We start from the raw sequence: 14,072 nt of genomic DNA on the forward strand, positions 1-14,072 counted from the left end.
TTAGGGTTAAGTTTAGTGTTAGAGTTACGGTGAGGGTGAGGGTTAGGGTTAGGTTTAGGGTTAGAGTTAGGGTGAGGGTGAGGTTAGGGTTAGAATTACAGTGAAGGTGAGGGTCCATGTGAGTGTGAGTTTTAGGGTTAGAGTTAGGGTTAGGGTTATGCTCAGTTTTAGGGTTAGGGTTAGGGTTAGAAATAGGGTTATGGTGAGGGTTAGGGTGAGGGTGAGGGTAAGGCTTAGTATTAGGATTAGGATTAGGATTAGGGTAAGGGTTAGTGTGAGTGTAAGGGTTGGGGTTAGGGTTAGAGTTAGGCTTAGGTTTAGGATGAGCATGAGGTTGAGTGTGAGGGTTAGGGTTAGGGATAGGGTGAGGTTTAGAGTTCGGGTTAGGGTTAGAGTTAGGGTTAGATTGAAGGTCAGGTATAGGGGTAGGGTTAGGGTCAGGGTGAGGGTTAGGGTTAGGGTTAGGGTGAGGGCTTGGGTGAGGGTAAGGGTGAGGGTTAGATTCAGGATTAGTGTTAGGGTTAGTGTGAGGTTTAGGGTGAGGATGAGGTTTAGGGTTAGGTTAGGTTTTGGATTAATGTTAGGGTTAGGCTTAAGGTGAGGGTTAGGGTGAGGGTGAGGTTTAGGGTTAGTGTTAGGATTAGAATTAGGGTTAGGGTTACGGTGAGTGTGAGTGTTAGGGTTAAGGAGAGGCTTAGTTTTAGGCTGAAGGTGAGGGTGATGGTGAGGGTTATGTTTAGGGTGAGTGTTAGTTTTAGGGTTAGGGTGAGAGTTAGGGTTCAGTTTAAGTTTATGGTTAGGGTGAGGGTTAGTGTAAGGGTTACAGTGAGGGTTAGGATTAGGATTAGGTTGAGGGTTAGGGTTAGTGTTAGGGTGAGTGTGAGGGTGAGGGTTAGGTTTACTGTTAGGGTGAGGGTTAGGATGAGGGTTAGGGTTAGGATTAGGGTTTGGTTTAGTGTTAGGGTTAGGGATAGGGTGAGGGTTAGTGTTAGGCTTAGGCTTAGGCCGAGTATTAGGGTGAGGGTTAGGGTTAGGGTTAGGGTGAGGTTTAGTGTTAGGATTATGGTGAGGTTTTGGGTTAGGATTAGGTTTAAGGTGAGGGCTAAGGTGAGGGTTAGATTAAGGGTTAGGGATAGGTTTAGGTTCAGGATTTGGGTTAGGGTGATTGTGAGTGTGAGGGTTAGGTTTAGGGTTAAGTTTAGGCTTAAGGTGAGGGTGAGGGTGTGGGTTAGGTTTAGGATGAGAGTTAGGGGTAGGTTTAGTGTTAGAGTTAGGGTTTGGGTTAACTTTAGGGTTAGGGTTCGGTTTAGGGTTAGGGTTTCAGTGAGGGTGAGGTTTAGGGTTAGGTTGAGGGTTAGGGTTAGGCTTAGGATTAGGGTGAGGGTTGGGATTAGGTTTAGGGTGAGCTTTAGGATGAGGATTAGGGTTAGGATTAAGGTTCGGGTGAGGGCTAGGTTGAGGGTGAGGGTTAGGGTTAGTGATTGCATGAGTTTTAGGATTAGGGTTAGGTTAGGGTGAGGTGTAGGATATTTGTTAGGGTCAAAATGATGGTGAGGGTTAGGGTTAGCATGAGGGTTAGGATGAGAGTGAGGGTGAGTGTTAGATTCAGGATTAGTGTTAGGGTTAGTGTGAGGTTTAGGGTGAGGATGAGGTTTAGGGTTAGGGTTAGGGTTAGGATTAATGTTATGGTTAGTCTTAAGGTGAGGGTAAGGGTGAGGGTGAGGTTTATGGTTAGTGTTAGGATTAGGATTAGGGTTAGGCTTAGGGTGAGTGTGATGGTTAGGGTTAGGGTTAGGATTACGATTAGGGTTAGGGTTAGGATGAGTGTGAGGGTTAGTGTTAGGTTTAGGGTTAGGCTTAAGGTTAGGCTCAGGGTTAGGTTTAGGGTGAGGGTTAGGATTAGGGTGAGGGTTAGGGTTAGGGTCATGGGGAGGGTTAGGATGAGGGTTAGGGTTAGGATTAGGGTTAGGGCGAGGGCTAGGTTGAGGATGAGGTTTCGGCTTAGGTTTAGGGTGAGGTTTAGGGTTAGGGTTAGGGCTAGGATGAGGGTGAGGTTTAGGGTTAGAGTTATGGTGAGGTTAAGGCTGATGCTGTGGTTTAGTCTTAGGTTTAGTGTCAGTTTTAGGGTTAGGGTGAGGCTGAGAGTTAGGCTTAGAGTTAGGATTACTATTTGGGAAGTTAAGGTTGAGTGTTGGGGTGAGGGTTAGGGTTAGGCATAGGCTTATGTTTAGCCTTAGGGTGAAGGTGAGGGTGAGGGTTAGGGTTAGGTTGAGGCTTAGGGTTAGGGTTAGGGTGAGAGTTAGGGTTCGGGTTAAGTTTAGGGTTCGGGTGAGGGTTAGGGTTACTGTAACCGTAGGGGTGAGGGTTAGGTTAGGTTGAGGGTTAGGCTTATGCTTAGGATTAGACTGAGGGTTAGGGTTAGGGAGAGGATTTGATTAAGAATTAGTGTTAGGGTACTGTGTGGTTTAGGGTGAGGAAGAGGGTTAGGGTTAGGTTTAGGGTTAGGATTAATATTAGGTTTAGGCTTAAGGTGAGGGTTAGGGTGAGGGTGAGGTTTAGGGCTAGTGTTAGGATTAGGATTAGGGTTAGGGTTAGGTTGAGTGTGAGGGTTAGGCTTAGGTTTAGGCTTAGGCTTAATGTTAGGCTGAAGGTGAGGGTGAGGGTGAGGGTTAGGGTTAGGGTGATTTTTAGGGTTAGGGTTAGGGTGAGATTTAGGTTTCGGGTTAAATTTAGGGTTAGAGTGAGGGTTTGTGTAAGGGTTACAGTGAGGTTGAGGTTTAGGGTGATGTTTAGTGTTAGGGTGAGTGTTAGGATGAGGGTTAGAGTTGGGATTATGGGTAGGGTGAGGGCTAGGGTGAGGGTGAGATTTAAGGTTAGGTTTAGGGTGAGGTTTAGGGTTAGGTTTAGCGTAAGGGTTAGGGTGAGGGTGAGGTTTAGGGTTAGAGTTAGGGTTAGGGTGAGTCTGAGGGTGAGGGTTTGGGTTAGGGTTAGTGTTAGAGTTAGGTTTACAGTGAGCGTTAGCGTGAGGGTGAGGGTAAGGCTTAGTGTTAGGATTAGAATTAGGGTAAGGGTTAGGGTTAGTGTGAGGGTTAGGGTTACTTTTAGGGTTAGGCTTAGGGTGAGGGTGAGGGTGAAGGTTATGGTTAGGGTGAGAGTTAGGTGTAGGTTTAGGGTGAGATTTAGGGTTCGGGATAATTTTAGGGTTCGGGTGAGGGTTAGGGTTAGGGTTACAGTGAGGTTGAGGTTTAGGGATAGGTTGAGGGTTAGGGTTAGACTTAGGATTATGGTGAGGGTTAGAGTTAGGGTACAGTGAGGGTTAGGATGAGGATTAGGGTTAGGATTAAGGTTGGGGTGAGGTCTAGGTTGAGGGTGATTGTTAGGGTTATTGTTTGCGTGAGGTTTAGGGTTAGGGTTAGGGTTAGGATGAGGGTTAGGATTTGGGTTAGGTTCACAGTGAGGGTGAGGGTTAGGGTTATGGTGAGGGTTAGGGTTTGGATTTGGGTTACTTTGAAGGTGAGTTTTAGGATTAAATTTAGGGTTAGGGGGAGGTTTAGGCTTTGGATTATGCTGAGGGTGAGAGTGGGGGTAAGGATTAGGGTTAGGGTGATGTTTAGGGTCAAGGTTAGGATGAGGGTTAGGATGAGGGTTAGGGATAGAATTAGGGTTAGGATAAGGGCTAGGGTGAGTGTGAGGGATAGGGTAAGGGTTAGGCTTAGGCTTAGGTTTAAGCTGAGCATGAGGTTGAGGGTTAGGGTTAGGGTTAGGTTGAGGTTTAGTGTTAGGGTTAGGTTTAGAGGTAGGGTGATGGGGAGGGTGAGGTTTAGGGGTAGTGTTAGGGTCAGGGTGAAGGATAGGGTTAGGGTGAAGTTAGGATACGGGTGACAGTAAGGGTAAAGATGAGGGTTAGGCTGAAAGTGAGGGTTATGGTAAGGGTGAGGGTTAGGTTTAGGTTGAGGGTTTGGGTTAATGTTAGGGTGAGGGTGAGGGTTAGTTTGAGGATTTGTGTTAGGGTTAGTGTGAGGTTTAGGGTGAGGATGAGGGTTAGGGTTAGGGTGAGGGTTAGATTGAGGATTAGTGTTAGGGTTAGTGTTAGGTTTTGGGTGAGGATTAGGTTTAGGGTAAGGGTTAGGGTTAGAATTAATGTTAGGGTTAGGCTTAAGGTGAGGGTTAGGATGAGGGTGAGGTTTAGGGTTAGTTTTAGGATTAGGATTAGGGTTAGGGTGAGGGTGAGTGTGAGGGTTAGGGTTAGGGTTAGGGTTAGGCTTAGTGTTAGGCTGAAAGTGAGGGTGTAGGAGGAGGGTTAGGGTTAGGGTGAGGGTTAGGGTTAGAGTTAGGGTGAGAGTTCGGGTACGGGTTAAGTTTAGGGTTAGGGTGAGTTTTAGGGTTAGGATTACAGTGAGGGTGAGGGTTAGGGTTAGGTTGAGGGTTAGGATTAGGGTTAGGGTGAATGCTAGGATGAAGGTGAGGTTTTTGTTAGGGTTAGGGTGAGGATTAGGGTTAGGTTTAGGTTTAGGGTTAGGGTGAGGGTGAGGTTTACTGTTAGAGTTAGGGTTAGGGTTACCGCTAAGTTGAGGGTGAGGGTTAGGGTTATGGTTAGGGTGAGTTTTAGTGTTAGGTTTAGGGTTAGAGTTAGGGTTATGGTGAGGATGAGGTTTAGGGTTAGAGTTAGGGTAAGGGTGAGGCTGACGTTGAGGGTTAGGTTTAGTGTTAGTGTTAGATTTAGGGTTAGGGTGAGGGTTATGGTAAGGGTGAGGGTTATGGTGAGGCTTAGGCTTAGGGTTAGGATTAGGGTGAGGTTTAGGATTAAGTTAGGGTTAGGCTTAGGTTGAGGTTTAGGGTTAGAGTGAGGCTGAGCATGAGGGTTAGGGTTAGTGTTAGATTTAGGGTTAGGGTGAGGGTGAGAGTTAGTGTTAGTGTTTGATTAGTCTTAGGTTTATGCTGAGGGTTAGGGTAAGGATTAGTGTTAGGGTGAGAGTTAGGTTAGGATTAGGGTTAGGATGAGGGTTAGGGTTAGGGTGAGGGTTAGGATGAGGATTAGGTTTAGGATTAGGTTTAGGGTGAGGGCTAGGGTGAGGGAGAGGGGAAGGGTTAGTGTTAGGGTGAGTTTTAGGGTTATGGTTAGGGTTAGGGTGAGAGTTAGGATGAGGGATAGGGTTACAGTAATGGTGAGGGTTAGGGTTAGGGTGATGGTTAGGATTAGGATTAGGGTAAGGGTGAGGGTTAGTGTGAGGGTGAGGTTTAGGTTTAGGTTTAGGATTAGGATTAGGGTAAGGTAAGGGTGAGAGTGAGGATTAGAATTAGGGTGAGGTTTAGTGTTAGGGTTATGGGGCGGGTTAGGATGAGGGTTAGGGTTAGGATTAGGGTTAGGGTGAAGTCTAGGGTGAGGGTGATGTTTAGGGTTAGGGTTAGGGTGAGGTTTACAGGTTGGGTTAGGGTTAGGGTTAGGGTGAGTGTGAGGTTTAGGGTTAGACTTAGGCTTGAGATGAGGCTGAGCGTGAAGGATAGGATTAGGTTTAGGATTAGGATTTGGTTAAGGGTTTGGGTGAGTTTGAGAATTAAGGTTAGGTTTAGCCATTATGCTAAGCATTACACTGAGGGTGAGGGAGAGGGTGAGGTTTAGGGTTAGGGTGAGGGTTAGGGTTAGGGTTAGGGTGAGAGTTAGGATTCAGGTTAAGTTTAGGGTTAGGGTGAGTGTTAGGGTTAGGGTTACATTGAGGGTGAGGGTTAGGGTTAGGTTGTGGCTTAGATTTAGGTTAGGTTTAGGGGGAGGTTTAGGGTTAGAGTTACGGTGAGGGTTAGGATGAGGATTAGGGTTATGATTAGGGTTAGGGTGAGGGCTAGGGTGAGGGTGAGGTTTAGGGTTAGTGTAAGGGTGAGGTTTAGGGTTAGGGTTAAGTTTAGGGTGATGGTTAGGGTGATGGTTAGGGTTAGGTTGAGGGTTAGGGTTAGCGTTAGGGTTAGGTTTAGGGTTAGGCTGAGGGTGAGTGTGGGGGTGGGGGTGAGGATTAGGTTTAGGTTTAGGATTTGGGTTATTGTTAGTGTTATGGTTAGTGTAAAGTTTGCGGTGAGGTTGAGGCTGAGGTTGAGGGTTATGGTTAGGGTTCGGGTTATGGTTAGGGTTAGTGTTATTGTTAGGTTTAGGGTTAGAGTTATGGTGAGGTTGAGTGTGAGGGTGAGGGTTAGGGTTAGGGTGAAGTTTAGGGTTAGGTTTAGGGTTAGGGTTAGTGTGAGGGTGAGGTTTAGGGTTAGAATTAGGTTTAGGGTGAGTCTGAGGGTGAGGGTTAGGGTTAGTGTTAGTTTTAGAGTTAGGGTAACAGTGAGGGTTAGGATGAGGGTGAGGGTAAGGCTTAGTGTTAGGATTAAGGTAAGGGTAAGGGTTAGGGTGAGTGTGATGGTTAGTGTTAGGTTTAGGGTTAGGCTTAGGGTGAGGGTTCGGGTGAGGATTAGGGTTCGGGTGAGAGTTAGGTGTAGGGTTAGGGTGAGAGTTAGGGTTCGGGATAAGTTTAGGGTTGGGGTGAGGGTAGGGTTCGGTTTACAGTGAGGGTGATGCTTAGGGTTAGGTTGAGGGTCAGGGTTAGGCTTAGGATTAGGGTGAGGGTTAGTGTTAGGTTTAAGGTCAGGGTTAAGTTGAGGATTAGGTTTAGGATTAAGGTTCGGGTGATGTCTAGGGTGAGGGTGAGGCTTAGGGTTAGTGTTTGGGTGAGGTTTAGGATTAGGATTAGGGTTAGGGTGAGGGTTAGGATATGGGTTAGGGTCACATTGTGGGTGAGGGTTAGGGTTTGGGTGAGGGTTTGGGTGTAGGATTTGGGTTAAGGTGAAGGTGAGTTTTAGGATTAAATTTAGGGTTAGGGGGAGGCTTAGGCTTAGGGTTAGGCTGAGTGTGAGGGTGGGGGTGAGGATTAGGGTTAGGATGATGGTTAGGTTTAGGGTTAGGGTGTGGGTTAGGATGAGGGTTATGGTTAGGATTAGGGTTAGGGTGAGGGCTAGGATGAGGGTGAGGGTTAGAGTAAGGGTTAGGCTTAGGCTTAGTTTTACAGTTTAGGGTGAGGGTTAGGGATAGGGTGATGGTTAGGTTTAAGGTTAGGGTTAGGGTTAGGATGAGGTTTATGGTTAGGGTGAGAATGATGGTAAGGGTAAAGGGGAGGTTTAGGCTGAGGGTGAGGATTAAGGTAAGTGTGAGGGTTAGGATTAGGTTAGGGTTAGGATTAGGGTTTGGGTGAGGGTTTGATGGAGCATTAGGGTTAGGGTTAGGATTAGTGTGAGGTTTAGGGTGAAGATGAGGGTTAGGGTTAGGGTGAAGGTGAGGGTTAGAATTAGGGTTAGGGTGAGGGCTAGGGTGAGGGTGAGGGTTAGAGTTAGGGTTAGGGTTAGGTTGAGTTTTAGGATTAGGGTGAGGGTTAAGGTTAGTGTGAAGGTTAGTGTTAGGGTAAGGGTTAGTGTTAAGGGAGGGTAAGTGTTACGGTGAGGGATAATGTTAGGTTGAAGGTTAGGTTTAGGGTGAGGTTTAGGGTTAGGTTTAGGGTTATTGTTAGGTTTGGATTAAGCTTATGGTTACGGTGAGGGTGAGGGTGCAGTTTAGGGTTAAGATTAGGATTAGGTTTAGGGTTAGGGTTTGGGTTAGTTTGAGGGTTAGGGTGAGGGTTAGGGTTACTGTACGGGTGAGGGTTAGCATTAGGTTGAGGGTTAGGGTTAGGATTAAGGTTAGGGTGAGGGTGAGGGTTAGGATTAGGGTAGGGTTAGGGTTAGGGTTAGATTTAGACCTAGGATTAGTGTTATTGTTAGGATTTGGTTTACAGTATCGGTGAGGGTGAGGGTGAGGGTGAGTGTTAGGCTTACGCTTATGCTTAGGGATAGGCTGAGCTTGAGGATGAGGGTGAGGGTTAGAGAGGGGGATGGTTAGGTTGATGGTTAGGGTGAGGGTTAGGATGAGGTTTAGGGTTATGGTGAGGATTAGGGTGTGGAAGATTGTAAGAGGAAGGTATGGTTTAGGCTGTGGGTGAGGGTTAAGATAAGGGTGAGGGTTAGGGTTAAGTTTAGGGTTAGAGTAAGGGTTAGGGTTTGGGTTAGGGTGATGGATAGATTGAGGATGAGGGTTAGGGTTAGAGTAAGGGTTAGGCTTAGGCTTAGTTTTAAGTTGAGGGTGAGGGTTAGGGATAGGGTGATGGTTACGTTTAAGGTTAGGGTAGGGTTAGGATGAGGTTTATGGTTAGGGTGAGGATGATGGTAAGGGTAAAGGTGTGGTTTAGGCTGAGGGTGAGGATTAAGGTATGTGTGAGGGTTAGGATTAGGTTTAGGGTTAGGATTAGGGTTAGGGTGAGGTTTAGGTTTAGGATTAGGCTAAGGGTGAGGGTCTGTGTGTGGTTGAGGATTAGGGTTAGGTTTAGGGTTAGGGTTATTTTTAGTGTCATGGTTAGGGTTAGTGTGAGGATGAGGGTTAGGGTTAGGATGAGGATTAGGGTTAGAAGGAGTGTTAGGTTGAGGGCTTGGTTGAGGGTGAATGTTAGTGTTAGGGTTAGGGTGAGGTTTATGATTAGGGTGAGGATTAGGGTTAGTTTAAGGGTTAGGGTTAGGGTTAGGTTTAGAGTTTGGGTTAAGGTGAGGGTTAGGGTTAGATTGAGTGTTAGGGTTAGGATTAGGTTAGGGTTAGTTTTAGGGTTAGGGTTAGTGTTATTGTTAGTTTTAGAGTTAGGATGAGGTTTAGGTTTAGGGTTAGGGTTAGATTTAGGGAAAGGGTGAGGGTGAGGTTTAGGGTTAGAGTTAGGTTTAGTCTTAGGGTGAGGCTTAGGTTTAGGGTTAGGCTTAGGCTTTGTCTTAGGCTTAGGCCCAGCATGCGGGTGAGGGTTAGGATTAGGTTTAGGGTAAGGGTTAAGGTTAGGGTTAGTGTGAGGGTTAGGATGAGTTTTAGGGTTAGGGTTAGGGTTAGGGTGAGGGCTAGGGGGATGTTCAGGGTGAGGGTTAGGGTTAGGGATAGGTTTAGGTTTAGTATTAGAGTTAGAGTGAGGGTGAGAAGGTTAGGGTTAGGGTTAGGCTTAGGCTTAGGGTTAGGGTGAGGTTTAGGGTTAGGGTTTGGTTAGGGTGAGTGTGAGGCTTAGGATTAGGGTTAGGTTTAGGGTTACTGTTAGTGTTAGGGTTAGGGTTACAGTAAGGGATAGGGTTAGGGTTAGTTTTAGGCTTAGGGTTAGGCTGAGGATTAGGGTGGAAGTGAGGATTAGGGTTATGGTTAGTGTTAGGGTTATTGTTAGTGTTATGGTTAGGGTTAAGTTTGCGGTGAGGGTGAGGCTGAGGGTGAGGGTTATGGTTATGGTTAGGGTTAGGGTTAGTGTTATTGTTAGGGTTAGGGTTAGAGTTACGGTGAGGCTGAGGGTGAGGGTGAGGGTTAAGTTTAGGGTGAGGTTTAGGGTTAGGGTTAGGATTAGGGTGAGGGTGAGGTTTAGGGTTAGAGTTAGGGTTAGGGTGAGGGTTAGGGTGAGGTTTAGGTTTAGCGTTAGTGTTAGGGTTAGGTTTAGGATTAGGCTGAGGGTTAGGGTCTGTGTGGGGTTGAGGATTAGGGTTAGGTTTAGGGTTAGGATTATTTTTAGTGTCATGGTTAGGGTTTAATTTGCGGTGATGGTGAGGCTGAGGGTGAGGGTTATGGTTATGGTTATGGTTAGGGTTAGGCGTATAGTTACGGTGAGGTTGAGGGTGAGGGTGAGGGTTAGGTTTAGGTTTTGGGTTATGGTTAGTGTTAGTGTTAGTGTGAGGGTGAGGTTTAGGGTTAGAGTTAGGGTTAGGGTGAGGGTTAGGTTGAGGGTTAGGATTAGGGTTAGTGTTAGGGTTAGGTTTAGATTGAGAATTAGGGGTCGGGTTTGGGTTATGGTTAGGGTTAGGGTTAGGATTAGGGTGAGGGTGAGTGTGTGTGTTTGGGTTAGGTTTAGGGTTAGGTTTAGGGTTAGGCTGAGGGTAAGGTTGAGGGTGAGGGTTAGGGTTAGGATGAGAGATAGGGTTAGGTGGAGGATTAGGATGAGGGTTAGGGCTACGATTATTGTTAAGTTATAGGCAAGGTTGAGGGTTAGTTGTAGAGTTAGGTTTAGGGTGAGGGTGAGGTTTACGGGTAGAGTTAGGGTTAGGGTGAGGGTTAGGGTTAGGGTGAGGATTAGGGTGGGGGTGATGGTAAGGGTAAAGGTGAAGGTTAGCCTGAGGGTGAGGGTTACGGTAAGGGTGATGGTTAGGGTTAGGGTGAGTGTTAGGTTTATGGTTAGGGTGAGGGTGAGGGTTAGTTTGACGATTAGTGTAAGGTTTATTGTGAGGTTTAGGATGAGGAAGAGGATTAGCGTTATGGTGAGGGCTAGGGTGAGGTTGAGGGTTAGGGTTATTGTTAGAGTGAGGTTTAGTGTTAGGGTGATAGTTTTAGTGTGAGCGTTAGTGTTAGTGTTAGGGTTAGTGTTAGGGTGAGGGTAAATGTTAGGTTGAGGGTAAGGGTTAGAGTGAGGATTATATTTAGTGTGAGGGTTAGGGTTAGAGTTATTGTTAGGGTTGGGGTTACTGTTACAGTGAGGGTGAGGGTGAGGGTGAGGTTTAGGGTTATGTTTAGGATGAGGTATAGGTTTAGGGTTAGGGTTAGAGTTAGGGTTAGGTTGAGGGTGAGGTTTAGGTTTAGAGTTAGGGATAGTGTTAGGGTTAGGGATAGGGTGAGCATTAGTGTTAGGGTTAGGCTTAGGCTTAGGCTTAGGCTTAGGCTGAGCATGAGGGTTAGGGTTAGGGTTAGGGTTAAGGTGAGGGTTAGGATGAGGTTTAGAGTTAGGATTAGGTTTAGGGTGAGGGCTAGGGTGAGGGTTAGGGTGAGGGTTAGGTTTAGGGATAGGGTTAGATTTAGGATTTGGGTTAGGGTGAGCGTGAAAGTGAGGGTTAGGGTTAGGGTTAGGGTTAGGCTTAGGGTTAGGGTGAGGGTTAATGTTAGGGTTTGGTTAGGGTGAGGGTCAGGCTGAGGATTAGGGTTAGGTTTAGGGTTCGGTTTAGTGTTTGGTTTTGGGTTAGGGTTAGTGTTAGGGTTAGGGTTAGGGTTACTGTAAAGGTTAGGGTTAGGGTTAGGGTTAGGTTTAGGCGGAGGGTGAGGGTGGGTGTGAGGATTAGAGTTAGGGTTTGGTTTATATTTAGGGTGAAGTTGAGGTTTTGGGTTAGAGTTAGGTTTAATGCGAGGATTAGGGTGAGGTTTAGGGTTAGGGTTAGTGATAGGGTTAGGTTGAGGGTGACAGTTAGGTTGAGATTTAGGGATAGGGTTAGTTTTAGCATTAGGGTTAGGGTGCCATGAGTATGAGGATTAGGGTGAGGGTTAGGCTTAGGCTTAGGGTTAGGCAGAGGGTGAGGTTGGTTGTGAGGATTACGGTTAGGGTGATGGTTACAGTTAGGTTTAGTGTTATTGTTAGGGTTAGGGTTCGAGTTACGGTGAGGGTTAGGGTTAGGGTTAGGGTTAGGGTAGGGTTTATGTTTAGGGTTATGTTTAGGGTGAGGGACAGGTTTTCGGTTAGATATAGGTTTAGGGGGATAGTTAGGGTGAGGGTTAGTGTTAGGGATAGTGTTAGGGTTAGGGTGAGTGTGAGGGTTAGTGTTAGGGTTAGGTTTAGGGTGATATTTAGGGTTAGGATTTGGGTTAGGGTTAGAATAATGGTGAGGGTGAGGGTGAGGGTGCCGGTGAGTGTGAGGTTTAGGGTTAGGTTTAGGGTAAGGCTTAGGGTAAGCCTTAGATTTAGACTGACAGTGAGGGTGAGGGTGAGGTTAGGTTTAGGGTGAGGGTTAGGGTTAGGGTTATGTTGAGGGTTAGGATGAGGGTTAGGGTTAGGATTAGGGTTAGGGTGATGCTTAGGGTGTGGGTGAAGTTTTGGGTTAGGGTTAGGGTGAGGTTTATGGTTAGGGTTAGGTTTAGGGTTAGGATGAGGGTTAGGTTTAGGGTTGGACTTACGGTTAAGGTGAGGCTTAGGGTGAGATTTAGGATTAGTGTTAGGATTAGGATTAGGGTAAGATTTAGGGTTAGTGTTAGTGTTAAGGTTAAGGTGAGGGTTAGGTTGAGGTTAAGGTTTAGGGTTAGGGTTGGGATTAGGTTTAGGGTGAGGGTGAGTGTGAGGGTTAGGGTTAGGGTTAGGCTTAGGCTTAGGCTTAGGGTTAGGCTGAGGGTGAGTGTGGGGGTGAGGATTAGGGTTAGGGTGATGGTTAGGTTCAAGGTTAGGGTGAGGGTTAGGATGAGGGTTAGGGATAGGATTAGGGTTAGAGTAAGGGCTAGGGTGAGGGTGAGGGTTAGGGTAAGGATTAGGCTTAGGCTTAGGGTTAGGCTGAGCATGAGGTTGAGGATGAGGGTTAGGGTTAGGGATAGGGTGAGGTTTAGTGTTAGGGTTAGGTTTAGAGGTAGGGTGAGGGGGAGGGGGAGGTTTAGGGGTAGTGTTAGGGTCAGGGTGAAGGGTAGGGATAGGGTGAGGTTTAGGGTGCGGGTGACAGTAAGGGTAAAGATGAGGGTTAGCCTGAAAGTGAGGGTTATGGTAAGGGGGTGGGTTAGGTTTAGGGTGAGGGTTAAGGTTAATGTTAGGGTGAGGGTGAGGTTTAATTTGAGGATTAGTGTTAGTGTTAGTGTGAGGTTTATGGTGAGGATGAGGGTTATGGTTAGCATGAGGGCTAGGGTGAGGGTGAGGGTAAGAGTTAGATTGAGGATTAGTGTTAGCGTTAGTGTTAGGTTTTGGGTGAGTATTAGGTTTAGGGTAAGGGTTAGGGTTAGAATTAATGTTAGGGTTAGGCTTAAGGTGAGGGTTAGGGTGAGGGTGAGTTTTAGGGTTAATTTTAGGATTAGGATTAGGGTTAGGGTGAGGGTGAGTGTGAGGGTTAGGGTTAGGGTTAGGTTTAGGATTAGTGTTAGGCTGAAGGTGAGCGTGAGGGAGGAGGGTTATGGTTAGGGTGAGGGTTAGGGTTAGGGTTAGGGTGAGAGTTCAGGTTCGGGTTAAGTTTAGGTTTAGGGTGTGGCTTAGGTTTAGGTTTACAGTGAGGGTGAGGGTTAGGGTTTGGTTGAGGGTTAGGATTATTGTTAGGGTGAGGGCTAGGATGAGGATTAGGGTTAGGTTTAGGTTTAGGGTTAGGGTGAGGGTGATGTTTACTCTTAGAGTTAGGGTTAGAGTTACAGTTAAGGTGAGGGTGAGGGTTAGGGTTATGGTTAGGGTGAAGTTTAGTTTTAGGGTTAGGGTTAGAGTTAGGGTTAGGTTGAGCATGAGGTTTAGGGTTAGAGTTAGGTTAAGGGTGAGGCTGAGAATGAGGGTTAGGTTTAGTGTTAGTGTTAGATTTAGGGTTAGGGTGAGGGTTCTGGTGAGTGTGAGGGCTATGGTGAGGCTTAGGCTTAGGGTTAGGATTAGGATTAGGGTATGGGTTAGGGTTAGGGTTAGGGTGAGGGTGAGGGTAAGGGTTAGGATGAGTATTAGGGTTCGGTTTAGGGTTAGTGTGAGGGTTAGGTTTAGTGTTAGTGTTCAGCTTAATGTTAATCTCAGGGAGAGGGTAAGGGTGAGGTTTAGGGTTAGGGTCAGTGTTAAGGTTAGGGTTATGCCTAGTTTTAGGATGAAACTTATTTTTAGGATTAGGGTTAGGGTGAGGGCTAGGGTGAGGGTGATGTGGTTAGAGTGAGGCTGAGTGTGAGGGTTAGGATTAGTGTTAGAGTTAGGGTTAGGGTGATGGTTAGGGTGAGGGTGAGGGTTAGTGTCAGTGTTGGGTTACGCTTAGGTTTAAGCTGAGGGTGAGGTTGAGGATTAGTGTTAGTGTGAGAGTTAGGGTTAGAATTAGGTTTAGGGTGAGGGTTAGGGTTAGGGTGAGGGTTAGGATGAAGATTAGGGTTAAGATTAGGGTTAGGGTGAGGGCTAGGGTGAGGGTGAGGATTAGGATTAGTGTTAGGGTGAGTTTTAGGGTTATGGTTAGGGTTAGGGTGAGGGTTAGGATGAGAGATAGGGTTACAGTAATGGTTAGGGTTAGGGTTAGGGTGACTGTTAGGATTAGGTTTAGGCTTAGGGTGTGGGTTAGTGCGAGTGTGAGGTTTAGGCTTAGGTTTAGGATTAAGATTAGGGTAAAATAAG

The sequence above is a fragment of the Dipodomys merriami genome, unplaced genomic scaffold, assembly GCF_024711535.1.
Source record: "Dipodomys merriami isolate MVZ:Mamm:240054 unplaced genomic scaffold, mDipMer1.0.p SCAF_23, whole genome shotgun sequence".
NCBI classification, from domain to species: domain Eukaryota; kingdom Metazoa; phylum Chordata; class Mammalia; order Rodentia; family Heteromyidae; genus Dipodomys; species Dipodomys merriami.